A 16,623-nucleotide genomic window follows, 5' to 3' on the forward strand; every position below is an offset into this window, starting at 1 on the left:
TTCACAACGTTCGTAAGGCCCGCATATACAAATAATTCAACTTAAGATATAAATGGCCAGGACTGTCTGCAGGGTAAAAAATGTTTCTACTCATTATAAAATTGAAACGTGTGTACATTTTCTGGGTGCATTCCTTTCATAAGAAAATTCTGTGTACGAAACACTAATTCTTGCCAGGGTCTCTTCCAAACTAACCACAGTTTATTATTAATTTGTTCACGCAATGGTGCAGAAAGAAACACAAGAAAAATGTTAATTAAACTTATTTATATTTTTGTGTGTACAAAGCATTGTTTTGTAGCAATAAAAATGCCGGTGAAAAGTTTTACTTTTCTTTTTCAATTCGAAGAAAAGTGCTGGTGAAAGTCATCGATTGCTTTCGTAAACTTACGGCGATTATTATTTATCGATTCAAATCTGTGAGTACTGGTTCCGAAAATTTAAAAGTGGCGCTTTCGACACAGAGGACAAAGAACCTCTAGACCATCCGAAAATGATCTAGGATGAGGAATTGGGGAAAATACTTGGCGAATACCCGTGTCAAACGCAAGATGAGCTTGCAGAATCATTGGGAGTTTCTGCATGGTATTATCGCTGGCGATGAGAAGTAGATTCACTGTGATATCCCGAAGCGTAGGAAATCTTATTTGGTGGGATCAGCAGGGTGCCATGTACTACGAGCTGCTCCAACCTAACGAAAACATCACGGGTGACGCTTATCGAAAACAGCTAATGCGATTGAGCCCAGCAATACAGGAAAACAGCAGCAGTACGAGAAGACCCACAATAAAGTTATTCTTCTGTATGACAACGCTCGGTCCCACGTTGCAAAATCTGTCAAAACATATTTGAAAACGCTGAAATGGCAAGTCCTACTCCACCTGCCGTATTCTACAGGCACCGCGCTCTCTGATCACTACCTCTTTCAATCCTTTACTCATGGTCCGTCTGAATAACGACTCACTTCCTATGAAGATACCAAAACATGGATTAATTAGTGGATAACTTTAAAAGACGAGTCCTTATTTCAACGTGGTATCCGTCTGCTGACAGAAATATAGGAGCAAGTAGTGGCTAGCGATGAACAATTCTTTAAATTATCAACGAGTAATCACTTGTATGTAGATAAACTCGGAATTTTACCAAAAACTCCCTCAACATTAATGCACCCTCCTAATAATTTACATTTTCGGCTCAATGGAATTATTTCTGAAGATATGATATACAAGATAAAATTGTGGCATACTCTATATCACTTCCTAATCGCACAACTTAAGTCCTCTATAGGCTATTTCTTACTATTTCGATTTAATTTATTAATAAAACGATAGCTAAAAATGAAGAAAGAAAGAAAGAAAATCGGAAAACATAGCGTTTAACATCTTTATTTTTATATTTTAAATTTCCTCCTGGAGTACCACATATATTTGTGATATAGCGAAGCCTCTTAGCTTTGTTTTTCGATTTTATTTCTTCCTTTCTTCACGTTTAGCTATCATTTTATTAATAAGTTAAATCGAAATAGTAAGAAATAGCCTATTAAAGACCTAAGTTGTGCGATTAAGAAGTGGTATAGAGTATGCCACAATTTTATCTTGTATACAATATCTTCAGAAATAATTCTATTGAGCCAAAAATTTAAATTATTGGGAGCGTGCATTAATGTTGAGAAATTTTTTGGTGAAATTCCGGATTTATGTAAATAAAAGTGATTACTCCTTGATAATTTAAAGTATTGTCCATCGCTAGCCACTACTTGCTCCCATATTCCTGGCATCAGACGAAGACCACGTCGGAATGAGGACTCGTCTTTTGAAGTTGTCCACGAATAAACCCTTGTTTTGTTCATCTTCATAGGAAATGAATTGTTATTCAGGCGGACCATGAGTCATGGATCGGAAGAGGTAGTGCTCAGACAGCGCGGTGTCTGTCGAATACGGCACGTGGGGTAAGACTTGCCATTTCAGCGTTTCCAAATATTGTTTGACAGATTTTGTAACGTGGGACCCAGCGTTCTCTTATAGGAGAATTACTTTATCGTGTCCCTGCTCGTATTTATGCCATTTTCCTCTAATGCTGAGCTCAATTGCATTAGCTGTTTTCGATAAGGTTCGCCCGTGATGTTTTCGTTATTTTGGAGCAGTCCGTAGTAAACTGCACCCTGCTGATTCCTCCAAATACGATTCCCTACGCTTTGGGTCATCACAGCGAATCCACTTCTAATCGCCAAAGATAATACGATGAAGAAACTCCCAATGATTCTAGAAGCTCATCTTGCGTTTGACACGGATATTCACCGAGCATTTTCCCCAATTCATCATCCTCGATCATTTTCGGATGGCCTAGAGGTTACACTTACATACCACTTACACTCCACTTGGCTCCCGCATCCTCTGCGCTCTTTCAGTATAATGGCGACATGTTCAAAACAGATAAATATATAGTTGCGAAAATCTTCAAATCATCTATCGACTCCACAGTTCCAGATCACATTCAGATTTTAATAATCGATGGTTTTTATTTTTTGCACCTTCTGGGAGCTACAATCCCATCGACTTTCTACACTGTTTCAAGAACAATGTTGACCAAATCATGCGCAACTCAAGCGAGTGAAATCCATATTGTATTTGACAGATATCTAATTTCTTCTATCAAGGACTGCGAACGACAACACCGGTCCGAGTATGATATAGAATTCAACATCACAGGACCCCAGAAAACTAGACCAGTCAATTTCTTACTCGCTCTGAAAAACTACAATCATAATAGACAAAAAATTAATTCTCGCTGTTGATAAAAAAAGTTGATAAAAAAAGCAACCGCGAAGAAGCCGACACAGGAAGGATTTTTCATATAAATAAGGCTGATATTCACGCAAAAATTCTTATTAAAGCATCCAAAACGGATGTTCTTTTTCTAGCATCAAAGTTAGGTTCGTCATTGTATCTTGCTTTACCTGGATTTCATGCCTACACCGATTTAAAATACACTGCTGCATTATTTCGTATGAAATCAAAAATTGCTCCAGCGTAAACACTGCACATTATGAAATTTTTCAGAAAACATACTCCCAAAAAGGCAAGGAGAAATTTTTTTTGCATTCCGTAAAATGTTTTTATTCCAAAAACATTCCTCCGTGTTGGAAATGTTAGAAGCAAAAAGTCTTGCGTATTACTTTTGCGTCTTCAATGTGGCTGAATGCCACGAATTCATCGTGCGCATTCTCGAATCCTGAGGAATATGGCTGGGATCTTAGCGAAACACTGAAACATACTTATTTCAATGGTGACCCAACTGCTCTCACTTTTGAAGACGTTTTACTTGTAACCAAAGAAAATGACGAGAATGCTACAATGGACGCAAATGACTTGCAAAGTGAATATGAGAGTTCTGACTCAGATTCGGAATAGTTACATAGCAAAACTGTAACCCTTTATACGAACGACCTAGCTTAACTTTTATTTGTATTGTAATCTAATGTTACAATAAAATAACTTGTAAAAATGTTACTTTAGGTAGCGAAAATGTAATCAGTACAAATGTAACCTACTCTAACGAAAATGTAATATAATGTAAAAAAATGTAATGTAATAGAGCGCATTTGAGATAAAAAATTGTTTTTTAGTAAATAAATAATATTAGATATTGAAGTTCGAGTTATCACGGGTTATCTCTTGCCTCAGGTGTTTCGAACTTCATAACTTTCTGATTTTTTATTTGATTTCAAATTTTGCGGTGGTGCAATGAATCGCATTTCGAGTGGTATATGTTTTGCAACTTAAATGTGATTATTAATGCAGAATACATTAACCCCATAACCCCTTTTGTTTTATGGCACAAAAAATTTACTTTGCGATGGAATGGTGAGCATTTAGAGTGAAATCGATTGAGATTGTGTAAATATATAATATATTTGAAAGATGAGGAGCTACTAAAACAGGCTTGGAAAAATGAGGCGAAGCGACTAAAAATGATAAGTTAAGTTTGTAAATAGTGTACATTCATGTATCCGCAACATAGAAGATTTTCGTTTGTGTTTTTGGACCCCACTGACTAAAATAAATCGTTTTATACAATATGTATTAAAATTTGGAATATTAGCGAGGTTAAATAAAGTTTCATTATTTAATATTAACTACTAGCTAGCAAAGGCTTATAAATTAATGACTGCACGAATTATAATTATAAATCATATCATCTCGCTTGTATCTAAAATTTTAATTCCTTTTTTAATTTAAAAATACCGTGTTTTAATTATTATAAAGCCTTTACAACTCATGTAATTAAATTTATATTTTGAAATTAATTTTTTCTTAAAAAAGATCTCACTTCGTGGACTGGAAATAGAAATATAGAACAGTGAAGCGAAGAAAGAAGATTTTTTCAGAAAAATGTAATGTAAAAAGTTCTTAAATTCATTTTTCATCTAGTTAGAAGTAACGTTAAGTACTGCACAGACAAAACTTAACTTTTTTTTACCTAAGGCTGGAATATATTTGTACAAATTTTTCCTCTAGGTCATTCATTTCCATTTTTGATGATCCCGAAACGCATTTTTTTCTTCGAGATTTGACACAATAACGATTTGAGTTTCACACTGAATTTTACTTCCAGATCTGAATTTGATCTCCGATTTTGAAAATTTAAGACTTTGGGTATAATTTAAAAGGCTAGTAGGAGACTTCAAAATCTGTTATTCAATATACTCCACAAACAGGAAAAAATGTTATTTTTTTTTCCCAAATTCACAAAAATTTTGCATAATATTTACGAAATAAATTGTCTACGGGCATTCTTTATTTTTTCGGGCACGCTATTAACAAATTTATTATAAATAGTTATTAAGCCAGACCATGCCGTATTTTTGGAAAACAACTAGTTTTCTCGCATAGCCGAGATCATAGCGCAGATTTCTGGGTACAATATAAAACTATCATAAAAAAAGAATAAATATGTATAGAAAATCAAGCTTTGAATTTCATTAAAGGTAATAAAAAATCATTTCAGAAGGTGAAAAATATTTTTTTTTAGCAGAATACAAAACTTTTGTTTTGGAGTATGCACCTTCGAAAGATCAGACCATAACTTTTTTTCTGTTAGGATTATTTTTATGTAAAAATATATAATATTAAGTATAATTTATTATTATAAAATTTCGGGAAATTTATTATCTAATTATAAAAAAGTAATGTTCAGCCTATATTCGAACTCATTTAACATCATGTCTTCTCGCACGAATGCTGATTGTTCCATTACGCAATTTCTTATTGCGGTCCCTCTAAATTTAGCAGATAATGTTCTAAATCTGAGGCATTTTTAAACTTTCAGTGTGGGAGTAACAGGTAGATAAAATTAAAATAATCTAAAATAATGGATAAAACAGCGACTTGTATATAAATATGATCAAACATTTTTAAAAAGTATTCATCAGTAACACTGTTATCGAGATTCATCATAAGAGTGCGTCTTTTATTTTCAGAAAATGAATACCACTATGGGTATTCTGTATTTTATCTTATTGATTTTCCCTAATGTTACTGGTAAATATGATTGTATATATTCCACTATTTAAAGAGAAGTTTGAATTTCATTCTATTCATTGCCCTTTCCAATGAAAGGGCAATCTTTGGCCAAGAAAACTAAAAACTGAACCCTTACATCCGTGCACATGCCAATAGTAATCCAACATTTAATACCATACATAATTTCACACTTATACTGTGTTTTTGCAGAATTAGCTTGGCCACATAGTAGTGATGCAATTCATCCTTATCCCATTCAACTTCGTAATATTCATCATCGCGAAAGTTTATTACAACCAGGTTTAACTTTCCCTTTAGAACCAGGTTTTTACGCCGTAAAAACAGACGAGAATAACAAATACATAGTTGGAGTAATTCTAGATTTACATTTGTGTGCATTTATGGCTCCTAGAGCGGATCTTGGTAATAACTATGGAAGAGTTAAAATACGCATAAATGGCAACACTGCCAGCGAGATCGTGCCATTATCAAAAAGGGATCCTTTAAATAGTATTTTTGGCGAAAGCTTTGGCCCGAATAACATTCGAACTGTCGAAATATCTGAATAATTAAATTTAAGTATATACTTGGAATTTCCTTATTTTATCACCATTCACCACAAAAAAAAACAATGCCGTGACGTATGAAATTTTCTTTTTTTATCGCAATTATGCGCTAGATTTAATTTTTATAATAAGTTCACTTTTAGTATAACCATGCAATTGGATTGTAGCATTGAGATATATGTAAAATAAATATATTGAAATAATCATTATTTACTGAATTGTTGTGGCTCCTTATTGATAAACTAAACGATTATGTGTACGACGTGAAGTAAAAAAATCATTTTTTTTTTGTAAATTATGGAAATTTAGGATTCTTAATTTTTGAATTTTATGGACTCCATGTCAAAGATGATTTTTGAAGGTACATAATTTATTGCAGTAAAAACTTACGATATTTGTTTTTATGAATACTGTGAATACAACAAGGTAGCGAGAGAGAATTGTACTAAGCGTTAGATTCGTTATCCTTTAAGCCACAATAGTTTCTCCGGGTAATATAAAATTAGTGTGACATACTGCCAAAAAAATAACCCCCTGATATTTTAATCCCCCAAAAATAAATATGAGAAATTACTCCTTTCCAAGACAGAAACTCTTGGAAGACGCCCGCCTCAACTAGGCTACAGTTGTGCTTTGAGCTGGGCGAATTCTAACTGCTGGGTGTCGGGGGTTTCTCGGACGTTTGACCTTACTACCCAGGCTGAGGAACACTCACGAGGAAAATGGCAAAAGATCACCACTCACCTTGTAGCCACCAGGCCAATTCCTTTTTCGTCTTATCTGCCATTGCCCAATCCGATTATTTACAATTCTTCCTTGGATTTCCACCCCGGTGTCACGGTGACTACACTCTCCTTCAAGTCAGGAACCAAAAGTGACAGTTTTCAGCTTGCTTGTCCTCACTTCCGTTTGTTTTCCCCCGAGCTTCCGTGTTTAGTATCCCTCCCGCTCATTGGTTCGTCGCGCGTGCTACTGCGACTCATATTGGTCTTCAGAAGGCTATTACAACGTGGCCGCATTCCGGCCTAAGGGAACATGGCCGCCTTGTAGCGGTATGTAATATGGCTGCCTCCCCATCCTTGCCGGTGCCTTGTCGCCTGACAGCGTCGCCACCGCGTGCTACTGGATATTCACACTATGGTACTGCAGGGTTGGTTTGGTCTGATACATAGGGGTCGTCCTAGAACCGCTGCTCGCTTCTGGTACTGACCCCCTCGGGTTTCTTGTTGAGGTCTGTGACTGTCAACACCCACGGTCGTCTGATCCAGTGTTGACAAGCTCTCAGTATCTCGTGTATCCATCCTTACTAATGGTTTTATATTTTTAAGTGCTGCGACCATGAGCATACACCATGAGCACTCTCCTCTGTTGCCTTACATTATTGCTACTATATCTAGCATTTCGCAATTTCAACAGGTAATTTTGCGGTAAACCTGCAGATCGAAAGTACAAGGTCACTCATGTAGTTTACATGGAAGATCTTAAGATCTATGCGAAAAACAAAGAGCAACAATATCTAGTTCTAAGGATTGTCGAACGATATACTAAGGAAATTGGAATGGAATTTGGGTTATACAAATGCGCCAAGGTTTATTTGAAGCGAGGAAAACTTCATGGCACCTCTGAAGACCCTGAGCTCATCGATAGAAGCGCTCTACGATACAATTGCGCTGAAGAGACGTATGCATACGTGGGCGTGTCACAGAGCCGCATTTAGGATGTGATATCTATAAAGGATACTCTCCAAAGCAGATACAAACGTCTCATCCGGCAGATTTGATCTTCCGAACTGTCGGCGAAGAGACCCTCTTCTTAAGATGGTCAGGAAGCTCGAAGAAGTGGGCAAAGGAGCGTTTCTGCACAAAGCCGCACAATGTCGTGTGAGCTAACTTTTGCTTTTCTCAAATCACCCCGATTGAAGTCTGGTATGGAGGGTTTCATTTCGGCATGCCAAGACGTTGTCATTTCCACCCTAACATACCGTCGCCACATTTGGCGCCAAGACATTCCCGATGATAGCTGCAGGGCGTTCAATGTACACCCCGAGCATTTAGCTCACATACTATCTAGTTGTCCAACTCATACGGGACGACCTACATTCAAAGGCACAATGCAGCACTAAGAGTGCTTTATTACCATCTCTGTCACTCTTACGACATTAACCTTAATATCGCTCCTCTAAATGCTCCTAGGGAAATTGAGTCAATTGTCGAGAATGGGAAGTGCCGCATATACTGGAAATTTATATTCTCGACAATTGTTTCTGTTGCGCACTCGAGGCCTGACATGGTTCTCCTTGACTTCGAGAAGCGAACCATGTTCTTTATCGAATTTTCGGCACCAGCTGACAAAAACATCACAGACAAGGAGAATGAAAAGAAAGAGAGTTATAGAGACTTTATAAAGGAGTTGCAACGATTGTACCCGAAATATTCTGTTAGTCTAATCGTCCTTATCATCGGCGCACTTGCAGGTGCCAAGCTTTCACTTGCTAATAACCTAAAAAGCATCCCTGCGTGTCAACAATGTGCACGAACTTTTGCCGTATCGTCGTATTGATTCCGTTACATACTGTAACCACCCATCTCACGGTCTCGAGACGTGGTTGTAGCTAAAATTTTACCGCGATGTCGCTGAGACATATATATACATATATATATAATTAAAAATTTGTCATAAGGACAACCGCAGGATTTCGCCGGGAGCGGGTGCTAATCTGAAAAATTGCACCCGCTACCAGTGAAATCGCGGTAAAATTTCAGCCACAACCACGTCTCACGATCGTGAGATAGGTGCTTACAGTCTGTAAAGGAATCAATACCACGATCTAGCAAAAGCTTCGTGCACCCTAAGAACACGGAGCGACCCAAGGACAACCGCTTTCTGCATTTTTCCCGCAAGTGTTTTAGCATATCGCTGACACGCAGGGATGCTTTTTAGGCCATTAGCAAGTGAAACTTGGCCCCTCCAAGAGCGCCGATGATAAGGACAACTAGTCTAACAGAATATTCCAGGTATAATCGTTGCAACTCCCTTATAAGGTATCGATACCTCTCTTTCTTTTCATTCTCCTTGGTTAGGATGTTTTTGTCAGCTGGTGCCGAAAATTCGATAACGAACATGGTTCGCTTCTCGAAGTCAAGAAGAACCATGTCAAGCCTCCAGTGAGCAACAGAAACGATTGTCGAGAATATAAAGTTCCAGTATATGCGGCACTTCCCATTCTCGAATATTGACTCAATTTCCCTAGGAGCATTTAGAGGAGCGATATTAAGGTTAATGTCGTAAGAGTGACAGAGATGGTAATAAAGCACTCTTAGTGCCGCATTGTGCCTTTGAATGTAGGTCGTTCCCGCGTGAGTTGAACAACTAAATAGTATGTGAGCTAAATGCTCGGGGTATGCATGGTACGCCCTGCAGCTATCATCGGGCATTTCTTGGCTCAAAATGTGGCGATGGTATGTTAAGGTGGAAATGACACCGTCTTGGCATGCAAAGATGAAACCCTCCGTACCAGACTTTAATCCGGGAGATTTAACGAAAGCAAACGTTAGCTCACAAGACATTGACTGATCCTTCACATTTCTGTGGAAGATACCGTGCATCCTCTTATCGAGGAGCTGTTCACGAAAGTTTTTCTCTTGTGCTTTCCTAATCCGGGTTTTCAGGAAAGAGTACTCGAGATAGATAAGATTTGATGCATTTTGCTCACCCCTAATACTGAAGTCAAGTCCGAGTATTTCAGCAGCCTCCTCCGCTGCTTTGTACAGAAACGCTCCTTTGCCCACTTCTTCGTGATTCCTAACCATTTTAAGAAGAGGGTCTCTTCCATTTGCAACTCTATGTGCTGTACCCAGAATAATCCTGTTGTGAAGTCATTCAAGACTCAATATTCCGCGACCCCCTGGACGACGTGAGATGTACAGTCGCGGAGCGGAAGACTTAAGATGCATGTTTTTGTTCATGTACATAACCTTTGTTGTCCCGATATCAAGGGATCTGAGCTCGTTCTTCCTCGATGGAACTACTCCAAATGAATAGAGTAGTACCGGGACGGCAAGCATGTTCGTTGCAGATACTTTGTTCTTCGCCGACAGTTCCGAAGACCAAATCTGTCGGATGAGACGTTTGTATCTGCTTCGGAGAGTATACTTTATAGATGTCACTTCCTGAATGCGGCTCTGTGGCACGCCCAGGTATGTATAAGGCTCTCCAGTGCAAAGGTGTCGTATGGCGCTTCTATCAGCGAGCTCAGGATCTTCAGGGATGCCATTAAGTTTTCCTCGCTTCAAATAAATCTCGGCGCATTTGTCTAACCCAAATTCCATTCCAATTTCCTTAGTGTATCGTTCGACAATCCCCAGAGTTAGATGCAGTTGCTCTCTGTTTTTAACATAGATCTTAAGATCGACCATGTAAAATATATGAGTGACCTTGTATTTTCGATCTGCAGGTTTCCCGCACAAGTACCCGTCGGAATGGCGAAGTCCTAGAGTTAGTGGCAATAATGTAAGGCAAAAGAAGAGTGGGCTCATGGTGTCGCCCTGAAACACACCTCTCTGAAAGGTGACGTTGTTAGTTGTCACACGATTTTTTCCAGATGAGATAGTAAATCTGGTTTTCCAAAGCGGCATCAGTCTCTCTATGCACCCAACTATTTGCGGATGAACCTTCAAGATTTCCAAAAGACAAATGATAAGTCTATGGGAGATCGTATTGAAAGCTTTCCGATAATCGATCCAGGCCATCGATCGGTCACGCTGGTAGAATGCTGCATCTTTGCAAACACATCTATCGATAAGCAGATTCTCTCGATATCCAGCTACGCCTTTCTTTGAGCCTCGTTGTTCATACATTTCTTGCCACATAGGTTCGATGGCCCGAACAATCCTATCATTTAGAATAGCTGTGAATATCTTATAAAGTGTGTTCAGATAAGTTATTGGTCTGTAATTCTTCGGGTGGGTGTTCGACAGTAACTTGAGGGTCTTGGAAGAGTCGAGGTGGGTCCGAGAGAAACTGTTGATTTTCTCTGACCCACCTCACCCTCCGCTCTAGACTTCTCTTAGCGTCAGATAGTATCCGTATTCTCCCAACAATATGCTGCCTGATGGTCAGCAGCTTTGACTTGTTAAGTGTGTGATAACGGGTCCGGAGTTCGCGCGCGAACTTTCGAACCTTGGCGGTGAACTTCCTGCCAGATGTGATGTCGTTAATCACACACTGAATGCGGGACGCGTACTGTCTTGCCCAGCCTATCTTTATGGCAAGTTGATGCATTCGCCTTTTGGTCTTATGATTAACCGTTGGTTTTGTTTTACGGTTCGCATCGGCCAAAGCTCTCGCTGCATTATACACACAATAATTGATAACCCAGAGTTCGGATTCTCCGGAAAAATGTCCACGAAGCTCGTCATCCATTTTAGCCAGATCTTTAGGCTTGAGAGAAACCTTAGTGTTGATGTTTCTCGGAGTCGTAAAGCATCGCTCTTTATCTATTGGACGCCTGCCCGCGGTTGGCCTTAGTGTCGCCTCTCTTTCTCTGTTGCCGGCTTGGTCTAGCTGTGGTCGAGTAGGCGTTCCGCTTACATAGCCCCTTTTACGGAATAGTTCAGCATGGTTTCGCAGACGTTGCTACGAAAAGTGCGATAGCTCTAAGTGTTTGTCGCACCACAGAGCATGCAGCCGTGCCATGTAACCCCGTTCAGGGGCCACACTCGCATCGTAGCACTCTAGCAAGTCGTAATTTAGACATTCCGTCCATCCAAAGGTCGCGAGATCCCGCCGATCCATCGCATTGATTCCATTTTTGTTGGCTCCCCCAGCTCTAGATTGGTCGGCATTGTTGGCTGACCGATTGTCGGGAGCCCTGCGCGTTCTGTTGTTTTGAACCGCACTTACTACAACTATGTTTGGTGTTGTCATTGTTGTTCCCACGAGAAGCTAGGGAAGGGGTTCGTCCATACTTGTAGAGCCCCGCATACAAGAATAAGGCTGGTTTGTACTCTATGGGTACCACATGCTTTTACCGAGGAGCAAATGGCGGCGAGAGTAAAGTGGTGCCAAAAAATGCTAGAAAGATTTGAATCGGGATCTTCTCGGGATATGAATAGTATTATCACAGGCGACGAAACCTGACTGTATTATTACGACGTTCGAACAAAATCACAAAACAAGATCTGGCTGTTTGAGGATGAGGATGCTCCAGTGGAGGTGCGGAAGTCTCGATCTGCAAACAAAAGAATGATTGCAGTATTCTTTGGAAAACGGGGCATTGTGGATAGGGTCGTACTGGAAAACCAGCGTACAGTCTCAGGTATGTTTACCCCAAGTCTTAAAGCAACACAAAAATATCAGGCCTAAATCTCGACTCAGCACCTTTCTATTCCACCACGACAATGCACCAGCTTACAGACAGAAGGTCACAGTAGCTTTATTGGTCAAATCGAGACTCACTATTCTAGATCACCCTCCTTACAGTTCAGATCTTGCTCTCTGTGAATTTGGTTTTTTGCCGGAAGTAAAAAAACAACTAAAAGGGCGTCGATTTACTAACGAAACTAACCTTTTGACGGCGTGGAACCAAGAGTGTGCAGATCTTCCAGAATAAAAATGGCAGCGTTGGTACGATGACTGGTTTCGACGTATGGAAAAGTGTATTCACTGCGGTGGAAAGTACTTCAAAAAACTAAAAAGGGTTCGCCTGTATTGCAAAACTTTCTTAGCGCCCTATGTATATCGTAAGATTTAGAATAAGAATTAATAAACGAAGGGGCACACTGCATGCGAGCGTAAGTGGCTAAATCCGAATTTTAAAGGAGAGCTGAAAAGCTGTCTACCTTTCACCCAAATTATTTCAAACAGAAAAATGTAAAAACGTTTCGAGGTGCTGTTAGGCTTAATCGAACCATAAAACGAACATCCTGAAAGCAGCATCCTTCTCCGGGAAAATCTTTGTCAAAGGATCATCCCCCCCAAACACACACAAAATCTGATTTTTATACAAGAACAGTTGCGTAACTTTCGTATAACTTTCCCAATAATAAATTAAAATAATTAGGTATAAAGTAGTATGTTGTATTCATGATAATAACTTAATGATAGAACGACTTTGTTAAAAATGAATTATTTTGTTTAAAACTAAATTTTTAATCTGAAAATGGCACTATTCCATTTTTGGTTGCATAATATTCTAAGTAAAATATTCTAATATTCTATAAGTATAATATTCTTTTAGCCAATTGGGTGAAAATTCATATATTCTGTTGAATTGTCAGTAGACGAATTTTCTACTAAATAAACTGATACATTTACATCTATTCTACGAAAAATTCTATAATGAAGAGAATTCAAAAATTATTTTCTGTCTTTTTTAGTTTTTTCCTTTAAGTATCTTAAGTAACGGCACAAGTAGAAGTTACGAAACAAAATCTAAACAATTTTTGGTGACCATCGCTTTCGCGGTCAGTAGCAATCATTGCCGACTGGAACTTGACATTTGCGGCTAGTACATTTTTATTTATATCTGGACAACCCGTTAAGATTTTAAAAGTTTTATTGGCTTAAATAAAAGAGAAAACTTTAAACGCTTAGTAGTAAAAATATAAGATGAACAAAATTCAAGAAATTCTAGAATTTTTTTGTAGCCAAAAAAGACTGAGTTTTAAGCAAATAGTTCCATCGTCAAAAAAAGGCATGAATTTTCAAGCGCATAGTCGAATCTTAAAAAAATGAATTTTCAAGAAATTCGTCCGACATTAGGTTCCTCCTAGATGGATTGTTAACCACATATTTGAAATGTCAATTAAAAGAAGATTAATGCTTCGTGCGAGAATCAGTAATGATATGATTTCTTACATTCTCATTCATGAGTGTATAATGTAATCGTCCAAAATTTCGATCTCTGGTTTTAAGTGGATCTTTACGTAATAGGTAGCCACGCTAACTTTTAAAAGATGTCACCAATCGAGTCACCCTTTGATACAAATCTTAAAGTTCCCAAAATAAAGCTTAGTTTTGTTTAGCTAATATTTCCAACCAAAATGAAAAAAGTTTAGAGCATTTTCGGAATAACTTTCTTTTCTTCAAAATTTAGAAATTTTTGTCAAAGTTTCATATAGATGGTAGTACTTGCAAAGTGTCAAAATGAAATGTTTAATTTGGATAAAACATAGAAAAGTTATATAGTTTTGAAAATTTTAAAAATGTTTCGAAAAATATGACAAAAAAATATTTTGATGATAGATAAGGAAATTTCATTTAAATTGGTCACTAGATATAAAAAATATATTTAGAAACTATCTTTGTTAAATTTTTTGATCAGACAAAAATTCAAAAAGTTAGAGATTTTTAAATTTTGAAAGTTTTCAAAAAAGGAACAAATTTATTTTCAAAAGGTTAAGAAATATGGATCCAAACTAGATAACAAATTATCTTGCCAAATTTTTTGACTTGGACACAAATTAACAAACTGAAAGCGCGAGTTTCGCAATAAAAATGCAATCGTCAAAGCCGTAGGTGTTTTTAGGACCTTCTTTAAAAACAAATAGAAAAAAACTTCAGTTACAATATATGGCTTTAATTCCTCAGAAGTTTAAATTACAGTTTTCCATCTGAGTAAACGCCAGCGCAGAATGCAAATGTGCCTGCGCGGCGGGCATATTTTTTCTGCTACAAAAAACGCGTTTAATATTTTGTGGGATATTGTCGAAAAATATTCTCTTACCAAAATATATATTACTGTTCTAGATTTTACTAACAAGCCCCTTACTGTCAGGTTTCCACTCACGTATTTCGAAAATGCAGTTTCAAGGGCGCCAGACATATGGAAGGAGTTGAGATTATTTACGATGGATGCATTATGTCTTCTGCAGTTTGGAAAAAAAAATTGGGTCTGTAGTATATACATAGTTCTTACTTTGCCCCCCCCCCCCCCCCCCCCGCTTAACTCAGATTCACCGAGAGTTTTGGCATAGGTTGAATGTTATAAGTTAGTTTCATTTCGGCCTCCTCATTCAGCTTTCGCTCATTATTATCCTGGTTATAGCGGACTTTGAATAAGTAATGTATAAGTTAAAAATAAATGATTGTAATCCGTACTAAATTAGTATTATAAATTAAAGTTTTTTGTCTCAAAAAGTATTATTGGCACATTAGAAAAAAGGAAACATAAATTTTAATATATTAAACAGTGTCGATGTGTGAATTTATTTCGTTGTGTATTTTAGTAATGAAGTCTGTATCCGTTCTCGTACCCAATGGAAAGTTTAGTATTAAAATAGGTAGATGGAAATTGGACTCTGGAGACGTGGGTTGGAAGAAAAATAGTTATTTCAGTTTCAACAATGTTCAGTATGAAATAAATATACTTTAATTAAAAATGTAGTACCAATTAAAGATGTAAGTATAATTACTAGCAATTGTAATAAAAACAAGTAAGATGCAGCAGAGCATACACATAGAGTTACTCATTTTTTTAATGGAGGAAATGCATTCATCCTCCTGCATTTGTTGGAATTTATATAAGTTTGTGCGGACTACAATCGTAAAAACACTTCAGGGTTATGAACTTGATATATGTATAATTTAGATGGATCAAACTGTCACTACGTAATGGAAAAATCTATTGACTTGATAAGGCACGCGTCTCGCGACTATATAATAAGTGAAGCAAAAGTAAAAAGTAAGAATTACGAAACAGATATAAATCATTAAGTATATAAGGGGCATTATTCCTCAACTGCCTCAACTCAAAAAGTCATGTTTTTCTATTGTCTCTAAATTCTGGAAATATGTTCGCCTACCCAACAGTAGTTAATCCACAAACTTATAGACCAGGATTACCAACCCTCCCCAAGTGAGGGGGGGTTGAATTTTCAACCCCAATGCCTGCAGGGGTAGTTTCAAACGCCTGTAACTTCCTTTCTAATTACGCGATTTAAAATTTTTATGAGGGTTTTGGAAAGTGCTTTTTGCACGCTTTCATCCTATTTTCTTATTTATAACAAAAAAAATTGTTTAAACAATTTTTTCAATAAATCAATTGTTTATTTAACTTTTTTTCGGAATTTAGGCATCTACGATTTTTTTTAAATAGTCTCAAAAGAAAGCTTGACTTTTTTACTATGAAAAATGTCTAATGAGAAAATGGACAAATTGAAATTCATTGAGTTACAGAGCCGGTTGTAGAGGGAATCCTCGCGCTCGCACTCGGGCGTTATGCGGCAGCATACCGCGGAACAGTTTTCAAGTATGCCATTTTTTTGTATTACTCACATTGATCCAAAATTGCATGAAGTCATTGGAAAAAACTATTCAGTAGTGTTAACCAGTAAGTTTGAAGAAGTTAAAAATTTTTTAAGTTATTATGAAAATTTTAGTGAGTCCCCTCGCCTCTCACTTTCTGGGGTGCTTGAGAATCAGATCTTAACAGCCTTACGAGTTATTTGAATGGGGCAGAGAAAACTTGAAGGAAACTGTCGTATTTTTCAGTAGCAAAGAAGAGCATGCAGCGATGACAATAAAATTAGCAGATC

This window comes from Belonocnema kinseyi, chromosome 1 (genome assembly GCF_010883055.1).
Source record: "Belonocnema kinseyi isolate 2016_QV_RU_SX_M_011 chromosome 1, B_treatae_v1, whole genome shotgun sequence".
Classification (NCBI taxonomy): domain Eukaryota; kingdom Metazoa; phylum Arthropoda; class Insecta; order Hymenoptera; family Cynipidae; genus Belonocnema; species Belonocnema kinseyi.